General features: G+C 45.5%; 1 pseudogene; it reads left to right on the forward strand.

Moving 5' to 3' along the window:
• Window positions 1-8,915: 8,915 nt before the first annotated feature.
• Window positions 8,916-10,138, forward strand: LOC147835761 (18S ribosomal RNA; annotated as a pseudogene).
• The last annotated feature ends 504 nt before the right edge of the window (window positions 10,139-10,642 follow it).

Consider the following 10,642-nt stretch of genomic DNA (forward strand, 5'->3'; position numbering starts at 1 on the left):
AGTGAGACAAATAATGTAATTTCTACTCCTGACCGCAGAAGAAAAAGCAGAGTTTGTCACATAAATATGTTGAAGTCTTATGTGAGTGAAAATAAGACAAGATTCAGCAGCCAATGAAGTTGAGGCAGCCAGACCTGTTGAGGTGAAGACTGTTGTTCTCAGTTCTATTGTGGATGGTTCTGATGAAGATAAAGTGATACCTGCACACTTTCAAAATTCTACAATATTAAGTCAGCTTGATAACTACCTTGCATACTTGCCTGAAGATCAGAAGCAATCTCTTGCCCAATTGTTCAATAAACATCCCATGCTTTTCTCTGATGTCCCTGGCAGAACCTCTATAATCACGCATGACGTTGAAGATGTAGGTAACTCTCCTCCCATCAAACAACACCCTTACCTTGTAAATCCCCAAAAGCGAGAGATAATGAAGCAGGAAGTTGAATATCTCCTCCACCATGGTCTTGCCACACCAAGCCAGAGCCCTTGGAGCTCCCCATGTCTGTTGGTGCCCAAGCAAGATTCAACCTTCCGTTTCTGCACTGACTACCGCAAAGTAAATAGTGTGACCAAGCCTGATTCCTTTGCTTTGCCCCGAATGGAAGATTGTGTGGACAGAATAGGTAGTGCCCATTTCATTACAAAACTTGATCTTCTAAAAGGATATTGGCAAGTGCCACTAAGTCACAGTGCATCTGAGATTTCAGCCTTTGTGACCCCTGATAACCTGCTGAAGTACTCTGTAATGGCCTTCGGGATGCGCAATGCTCCTGCAACCTTCCAAAGGTTAATGCAAAAAGTGTTGTCAGGAATCCCTAACTGTGAAGCTTACTTGGGTGATGTAGTTGTTTACACTCACAGTTGGGAAGAACATCTGAGAATTCTTGATGAAGTCTTCAAACAACTGACTAGTGCTTCTCTAACACTTAACCTTTAGAAGTGTGAGTTTGCCAAAGCAGTAGTAACTTGCCTAGGTAAAAAAGGTAGGTCAGGGTCAAGTGAAGCCTGTTGAGGCAAAAGTTTAAGCTATTTTGAAGTTTCACATTCCCTGCAACAAAAGAGAGCTGAGACGTTTCCTTGGAATGGTGGGTTACTATAGGAGCTTCTGTCAAAACTTTGCTACCATAGTAACCCCTTTAACAGACTTGCTCAGCACTGCCTAAAAGTTTGTATGGTCCCCTGAATGTGACTCTGCCTTTAAAGCAGCCAAAGACCTCTTAAGTAGTGCACCTGTACTTTCTGCCCCTTGTTTTGACATTCCATTCCTACTGCAAGTAGATGCCAGTTCCTCAGGTGCTGGAGCTGTGTTACTGCAAGATGTTAATGGTGTAGAACATCCAGTATTTAAAAAAAAAAAAATTACCAGTGCCCAGCAAAAGTACAGTACGATTGAGAAGGAGGCCTTAGCCCTGGTGTTGGCTTTGCAACACTTTGAAGTGTACCTTGGAGGTATTAGTTGTCACTGTTTATACAGACCACAATCCCCTTGTCTTTTTGCACAGAATGAGAAATTCAAATCAGCGTCTAATGAGGTGGTCCCTTATTATTCAGGAATATAACTTGACTATCCAGTACCGTAAAGGTTCTGAAAATTAAGGAGTTAGTGTACATTTTTTCTGTTGTTGATTTAATTTTACTTTGTCAGTTTAAACAGTTTTACTCCCTAACTACCTTGAGTGTACTTTTGTTTGTTGTTTTGGCCTCTCCCCCTCCTGAAGTCTATGTTTGCTTCCCAGTTTTGTTTTACTATTGTACATTTTTGTTAATAAATTATTTAACTTGAATTTGGTGTGTTGTCGTGAAGGCAGAAGACTGACCCATACTCACCCCAACCAACATTTTTAAATCTTTTCACTGTTACTCCCACTCCTAGACACTTAACATCAGGGACGTAACAATAACGCATTTGTGTTGGTAATTTAAGTAGAAATAAATTCCAATAGTGCTGTAATTGTCTCTTTCACAAATGTGTTAATTTCTCAAGTTAAAAAGAGCAAGTACACAGCTGTCCATTAACTGTTATATTTAAAAAAATAATAAATAAATAAAAAAAACCTTAGTGTCTGTATTACTTCTACACATAGTTAACCATATTTTTCATAAACGCCTATATGGATATATTTCAAATAACGTTTTTGCTGAAATAAAATTTATGCGTGATGTCATCTGGCAACATTTAACTAGTTTTCAGGCAGGCTTTAGCTACTGACTGCAACAAAGTCTCAATTCCTCCGAAATGAATGCACATTGCAGTGAAGCACTTCTAATCATGCATTTGATTATTTGATTATCAACGAAATAACCTCAGCAATGATGTCAGAGAAGTGTTTGCTGCTGCCATAAATCTAAGAAGAGCAATACACAGTTGTTTCCAAATAAATCAAGTTCATAATTCCACAGTGAAGATGTTGATATACAAGTGGAAAACATTTCAAATAGACACTAAATGACTTTGCACATTTAAAAATTAACCATGGAACATCAAAAACCTCTTATAAATGCTATTCTGGATAGGGTTGCTTGATTATTTTAGTCAGTATTTATATATTGGTTGTTTTACATGATTACTCATTGACTATAGAAATAGGTTGAATGTATTGAACAAAACAGTAAATAGTCCATACAATAAAAAAAAAAAATATATATATATATATATATATATATATATATATATATATATTGTAATCTATGACATTTACATTTTTACATTTATTAGACACAGTTGAAGTCAGAATTATTAGCCCCCGTTTCAATTTTTTTTTTTTTTTTTATATTTCCCAAGTTATGTTTAACAGTGCATAGAAACTTTCACAGCATGTCTTATAATATTTTTTCTTCTGGAGAAAGTCTTATTTGTTTTATTTTGGCTAGACTATAAGCAGTTATTAATTTTTTAAACACTACTTTAAGGACAAAATTATTAGCCCCTTTAAGCTAATTTATTTTTTAATAGTATACAGAACAAAACATTGTTATACAATAACTTGCCTAATAACCCAAACCTGCCTAGTTAACCTAACTAACCTCGGTAAGCCTTTAAATGTCACTTTAAACTGTGCAGACGCATCTTGAAAAAGATTTAGTAAAATATTATTTACTGTCATCATGGCAAAGAGTGTAGGCTGGAACCAGCGACCTTCTTGCTGTGAGACAACACCCTTACCTACTTACCTACCACTGCGTCACCTATTATTATTGTTGTTATTATTACTATTATTATTATTGTGTCTGGAAGGGCATCCACCACATAAAACATATGCCAGAGAAATTGCTGGTTCTAGGAGGTTTTAGGAAACTGTGGTTGGAATAATCAAACAGATCAGCCACTTTTGATGCTCATAAACAATCATAAAGTCCTCGTGCTGCAAGAATTAGGAGGTTTGCTGAAGGTGCAGCTGTCGTGCAGTAAGAAGTTTGCTTCTTTAATAATCTATGACAGTTTGCATTCATTGAACAGTAAGAATGATTAATTAATCCAAATGAAACAGTCCATTAAAGGTCACTTCTTGCTTTCAATTTCGGGCCCAGGCATGCTTTGCACTCACACACAAGCGCACCTCGCTAACGCCCAAGTGAACCATGCTCAGGCCCAATTCAGAGCACTCGCACTTCTCAAATGATACGGGCCTGGGCACGGTTCGGATAGCATAGTGTAAGTAGGCCCTCAATGTTTAAGATAATTTGAACTGAAAACTTTTTCTACATTGACCAAACCTCCCTTCAGCAGAAAGATTTAAGGTTAAACAAAGCATTTATTTTCAGGGGTCAGCTGGGAAATATTAAGTCCATAATCAACTGCGTATGTAATTTTCCCATTTAATTCTACCTTAAAAAAAAAAAAAAAAATCTACAGAAATATCATACATGATCGTTTTTTGGTAGCTAAAGCTATAAAGTTAAATGCTCTGCAATTTTGCTTTTGTTGACTTAGTGAGCAACATTTCAGTCAAAGATCTTGCAATGTGATTGCATCAGCTTTTATTTGAGAGGACTTCAACAGCATGTCTGCACACAGAAGAAAACATCAGACATGTAATATTATGGCATGTGGAATGAATAAGCATACTATTTTAATTAATTTGATGATGTGCTTGTTATTTGTTTAAAGAGAAGACATTCACCCTGAAAAATTGTTTTAATGTGCTGTTTAATAAAAGGGTAAGACTTTATTTTGATGGTCCCTATTGCACATTTTGTTGACTAAAAGTTGCTTTGCAACTACATGCCAATTACTTCTCCAGGAAATCCAGTTTGGTTCACCAGCAGCACAGTTTCTGAAAAGGTCTGGAAAGTTGTCAGTGGCAAATCGCCTCCTCTCACATCCAACCTGAGCGACTGACTGATCAAGGCCAGGCATGTAGCGCCTTTTTGGGTGCAGATGCCGGTCCGCACCGGTAGGAGGTTTTGAGCTTTTCCAACTATTGATCTCCAGGACTGCGCCTGCGCCCAGCAAGCTGACCTCGGCCTCTCGGTTTGTGCATAGTTTTTTAGGTTGTGTCGCCTGGCTCTCGGCGGCTGTGAGCCAGGGGCTATACCTGCTCTGTCCTGCCCATCACCCAAAGCCTCCCCCTGGGGCTTGGGGGTTGTTGGGTTTGAATGAGTAGTGTAACCCCTTGGTTGTCAGTCCGCACCGGTAGGAGGTACTGACCGCCAATGCTGGTTATCGCTGACCTGCCGTTAAGGTTTCGGGGAAGGCGTGATTTAACGAACTTGATGTTTTGAGCGTTTCCAACTATTGATCTCCAGGACCCAGCAAGCTGACTTCGGCCTCTCGGTTTGGGCATAGTTTTTTAGGTTGTGTGGCCTGGCTCTCCGCGGTTGTGGGCCAGGGGCTAACCTGCTCTGTCCTGAGCAAGCAAGCCGACTTTAAAGCTCCTCTTGCCGGCTTCTTTCTTTTATAAGGTGTAGAAGCAGGGGCTTAGTCCACCAACAGCAGCAAAATGGTGGGAAAGGGCACCAACGGTGGCCACCGGCCAAACTCCAGGAGCAATGTCCAGGCGGGTTACCAGTGGCATGCAGTTCCCAAATGGGTCACCAGCGGCATGTGACTCTTTCACGTGCGTTTTACCAAAGTCAGTGTTCCCGGGTTTAATAGTGGGATGCCCAGGCACAGCTGGTGAACGGGTTCCATGTGGTGGGATCGGAGGCCGGCCGTTGTCTCCTAGCCTAAGCCAGCCAGCCAGTCAGCCAAGGCCAGTCAGTCAGCACAGCCCAGCCAGCCAGCCAGCCAGCCTAGCCAGCAAGCTTAGTTGGTAATTGTGGGTTACCACCCACACCCTCTTCTGAAGTCGTGGTCAAAGTTCGGTCAGTGGAAAAAACCACCGGTCCCCCCCTCACATCCAGGCCGAGCAACCGACCCATCAAAGCTGGGAAGGTGAAACCTTTTTGGGCTAAAATTCCTGACCGCTCTGCCTGGAAGTCCTGCCCCCCACCACCCTTTATCATTTACCTGCCGTCAAGGTTTCGGGGAAGGCGTGATTTAGAGGACTTTAAACGCTTGAACTAGGTTCCAACGCCCAGCTCCAGGGCAATTTGCAGTCTCCTTCTGCCCGCCTCAGGGGTTTTCACCGGCGGCCAGTGAAGTGAGGTGGATGGGGTTTGGATCTTCCTTTGTCTCAGGGATAAGGGCTAGTGCCAGTCTCCTCCTGCCCGCCTCAGGGGTCTCCACCGGCGGCCAGTAAAGTGAGGTGGATGGGGTTTGGATCTTCCTTTGTCTCAGGGATAAGGGCTAGCGCAAGTCTCCTTCTGCCCGCCTCAGGGGTCTGGATCTTCCTTTGTCTCAGGGATAAGGGCTAGCGCAAGTCTCCTTCTGCCCGCCTCAGGGGTCTGGATCTTGCTTTGTCTCAGGGATAAGAGCTAGCACCAGTCTCCTTCTGCCGCCTGAGGGGTCTCTACCGGCGGCCAGTAAAGTAAGGTGGATGGGGTTTGGATCTTCCCTTGTTTCAGGGATAAGGGCTAGCGCAAGTCTCCTTCTGCCCGCCTAAGGGGTCTGGATCTTCCTTTGTCTCAGGGATAAGGGCTAGCGCCAGTCTCCTTCTGACCGCCTCAGGGGTCTTCTCCTGCTGTCGGCAAAAAACGCTTATTAACCGCAAATATGCCCAGTCCAGCCAGCCAGCCCAGTCCAGCCAGCCAGCCAGCCAGCCAGCCAGGCAGCCAGTCAGTCAGCCAAGGCCAGTCAGTCAGCCCAGCCCGGCCAAGTCAAGCCAGCCCAGCCCAGCCCGGCCCGGCCCAGCCCAGCCAGCCAGGCCCAGCCAGCCGGCCAGGCCAGGCCAGGCCAGGCAGCCAGCCAGCCAGCAAGCCCAGCCCAGACAGCCAGCTAGCCAGCCAGCCAGCCCAGCCCAGCCAGCTGGCCCTGCCGAGCCAGCCAGCCAGTCAGTCAGTCAGCCCAGCCCAGCCAGGCCAGGGTTGCCCGGAGGATTTAGTGTTATGCCCGGGTGTGTTAGGGTTGTGGGTGGAGAGGTTTGTGGGGGTCGGGGTTACCTGGAGGCTTGGATGTGTAGCGAACTCCCTCAGTTTATGAATATTAATAATCAATAACAAGTTCTTATTAAATATTTATATCCAGGCTTAACCTTCGGTTAATTTGGTTACACAAATATCTAATTGTATCTGATCCCGCCGCTCGGCCCAGCAGACTCTCAGATTATGAATATTAATTATCAACAAAAACGAATTATTGTTAATCATTAATAATCTGCATTACCTTATTGTTAATTTGACCAAATGAATATACCCAGACCTCGCCGCTCGTCTGAGCGGACTCTGTAAGGATCTATTTATTTAGAAAGGGAATTATTACTTCTCCTTGTGAGGTAACTTAATCATTCATAAGTTTTGTTTAACTTAAATAGCAGCCGGTAGCAAAAGGATCTATTGTTTAAGTGACATTTTCTGTGAGGCAAACAAAAACAATCCAATGCAATTATAATGAGGTTGATTGACTAATCTAACACATATCAACAAACGTAAACTGAGTATAGGAATATATGGACATAACATATAACAGACAAACGTATACTAATTCTAAATAGGCTATAAACGGATATATGGAACATATAACAAAACCGAAAGAGACAGAAAAGCGAGGAAATACAGAAATTAGATACAGAATTTCGCTCAGTTCAACCACACATAACGAGAATCACCAGTTGATCATAAACACCTTAAAAAGGGGCACAGCTTAGAACACATATGGAAAAATAGACTTGCATTTACTCTCTCGTGTCTTGCGAGCTTTGGTCGATGCGCGGGGGACGTCAGAGATTCTGTAGGAGTTTGTGTGTCCTGTTCAACTTGGTCCAAGTTGAATGGTCCCGCGAGATTGAACTGAGTTCAAAAGTTGGAAAACAAAGAAACAAGGACAGAAGAAGGTTCTCTGCGGAGAGGTTTTCCGGAGGGTCTTTTTTTCTGCTTCTGCTTCTGCCCAGATGTTGGGGGGCAGACTGGTTATACCTGTGGGTCACGTGACAACCCGTTCAGCATTCTTGACCAATGATTTCAGGGCAAAGTTTGAGCGCGAAACCTCTCTTTGTCTCTAGGCTGTTCATATGCAAATTTTGAGTTCTCCCGCCGCCTAAGGATGGTTTTTAATTTAGGGCATTAAAGAATGCTGGCCGCACAAGTTATCATCATGCTCTATGCATCTTGTGTTGTAAAATGTCAAGGGCATTCTAACGACACCAAACACTCCACAAGTACATTAACAATAAAGGTACATCAAACGTACATCAACATAATTCCCACATCCCTACATCATTGATGCTTTTAAAAGGCCTGAAAGTAAATGTGTATGGTCTATATAAGGAACTGTACACATTACGAAAGCTAAGTGTAATTAAACAAGAGATTTGGGTTCTAAATGTCTTTGTTTAATGTTGAGGAATGTCTTTTGTCTGTGAGCAGAAGGCTGACTAAAGATGGGTTTTTTCTCTCTTTTATCTTATCTGCCATGTTCTTTTGAAGTTGGCAGAGAGTGGTTTAGGACAGTTCTGTGAAGTGTCCCCAACTCGTTAACTTGTCAGCAGGGATTTCTAGACCATACTTTTCTTCACCGAGTGATCTGAATTGTCTTGGAAATTGAACCCAGACCGTTTTCATAGAATGTTAGATGGGATGTTTACCTCCAGAATATATGTTACAATATATGTTACCAGTTATGTTCAGATGTTAGGCTTGTGGGGCGGTGAGGGTAGTCCAGAGGCTGGGGGGTTAGGGAGAACCATTTGAACCTCCTCGCTCGCTGGCTGGAAAGATTTCAGTTGTGGGTAACCAACAGCACCAATCCGGCTGACAGAGCCAGTCAGTTGTGGGTAATTAACAGCAACAATCCAGCTGACAGAGGCAGTCAGTTGTGGGTAACCAACAGCAACAACCTGGCTGACAGAGGCCTAGTCAGTCGAGGGTCGCCACTGGTACCCGTTTCTGCAAGCGAGAAGCATCCATGACCCTCGAGCTCTGGTCCACAGCCGGGCAGGATGTAACCTCTCGGGCCTTTCCCGCCCGGAGGTCCGGGCACTCATTACCGATTATCGCTGACCTGCCATCGAGGTTTAACCTGAACCTGACCCATGGGAAAACGCACGCGATGCCCCAGCGGCAGGCCCCACGCTCGGACCTCTAACAAAGGGGATCGCTGTGGGTGGGGTGTGTTCCTCCCCGCTTTGGGCATTCGAGACAGCCGGTCGAGGTGTGTTAAGCAGCTGTACCGGTGGCCAATCCCTTCCTTCCCAGCTCCCTTGTGCCCCCTCTTGTGAGCGATCGTCACGCGAGCGAGACCCCTTGTAGAAAGGCGATGTGGAGCTGTGGGTGCGAGTGGTCTCTACGCCACCACTGCCTCTCCCCCCACACCACCCAACCCCCCCACCCCCCCCCCCCCCCCCCGGCACTCTCGGGCTCTACCCGATGTGAGGGGTTACCTGGTTGATCCTGCCAGTAATATATGCTTGTCTCAAAGATTAAGCCATGCAAGTCCAAGTGCACACGGCCATTACAGTGAAACTGCGAATGGCTCATTAAATCAGTTAGGGTTCCTTTGATCACTCCACTCGGTTACTTGGATAACTGTGAAAATTCCAGAACCAATACATGCCAACGCGTGCCGACCTGGGCCGCCCGTCTCCCCTTTGGGGCGAGGGGGTGGATCCCCAGGGACGCGTGCATTTATCAGATCCAAAACCTATGTGAGTGCGCGGCCAGCGGAGAAGGGGGCCACGCGCCTTCCCACCGCCGTCCACTCCCGGCTTTGCTTTGGTAACCTTGAGCCTAGATAACCTTGAGCCGTTACCGTACCCTTGCGGCAGCGACTGTTAATTCGAATATCTGCCCTATCAACTTTCGATGGTAGATTCGTCGCCTACCATGGTGACCACGGGTGATTGGGAATCAGCGTTCGATTCCGAAGAGGGTGCTTGAGAAACGGCCAACACATCCAAAAGAGACAGCAGGCGCGCAAATTACCCATTTTCGAGCCGGAGAGGTAGTGACGAAACATAACAATGCAGATTTCTCTTAGGGACTCTGTAATTGGAATTAGTGTATCCTAAACCCATGAGCGAGAACCCATTTTAGGGCAAGTCTGGTAACAGCAGCTGCGGTAATTCCAGCTCCAATAGCGTATATTAAAGTTGCTGCAGTTAAAAAGCTTGTAGTTAAAACTCGTGGTCTGGACCTGGTGGTGCTGGTTCTGGATTCCCAGCCCTCAAGGTGCCCCCTGAATGCCTTTAACTAGGTGTCCTAGGCTTGGGACCCTGAGCATTTACTTTGAAAAAATTAGAGTGTTCAAGGCAGGGTTGGCACTGCGCTCCATTGAATACCCCAGCTAGGAATAATGGAATAGTACCCCGGTTCTATTGTCTGGGGGTTTCCAGAACCCGGAGCCATGATTAAGAGGGGTGACTGGGAGCATTCGTATTGCGTCGCTAGAGGTGAAGTTCTTGGACCGGCGCAAGACGGACCAGGGCGAAAGCATTTGCCAAGAACGTTTTCATTAATCAAGCACGAAAGTCAGAAAGTCTGAGATTTGAAGACGATCAGATACCGTCGAAATTCCGACTGTAAACGATGCCGACCCGCCATCCGGCGGCGTTACTCCCATGACCTGCCGGCCAGCGTGCGGGAAATCACAGGTCTTTGGGTTCTGAGGGGAGTATGGTTGCAGAGCTGAAACTTAAAGGAATTGATGGAAGGGCACCAACAGGAGTGGAGTGTGCGGCTTAATTTGACTCAACACGGGGCACCTCACCCGACCCGGACACGGAAAGGATTGACAGATTGATAGCTCTTCCGGAAAATGGGATGACCCGTGGATGGGTGAAATATAAGGTTAGAGGATTCATCCTGGTAAAGCCTGGCTCAACCTGATCAATAAGATAATTATGGCCCTGGGGTAGCCGACTTTCCAGATGACGTCACAGTCAGCCACTATGGCATGATCCAGAACGGAAAACCTAACCCTAACCTAACCCTAACGATAAAAGCTCGGTCGAGGAGCCCAATGGGCTGATGCTAACAAGCTCCACACCAATGGTCACCCAAGCCCTGACTGAGCCTAGAGCCAACCGGGAACAGGGGGAGCACCCAGGGGTGGTGGTGATCCTGCTGCTCTGGGACTTCAACTGCCCCATATGTGACTGGTCGGCCTGCA

The sequence above is a fragment of the Danio rerio genome, chromosome 8, assembly GCF_052040795.2.
Source record: "Danio rerio strain M-AB ecotype USA chromosome 8, GRCz13ab, whole genome shotgun sequence".
NCBI lineage: Eukaryota > Metazoa > Chordata > Actinopteri > Cypriniformes > Danionidae > Danio > Danio rerio.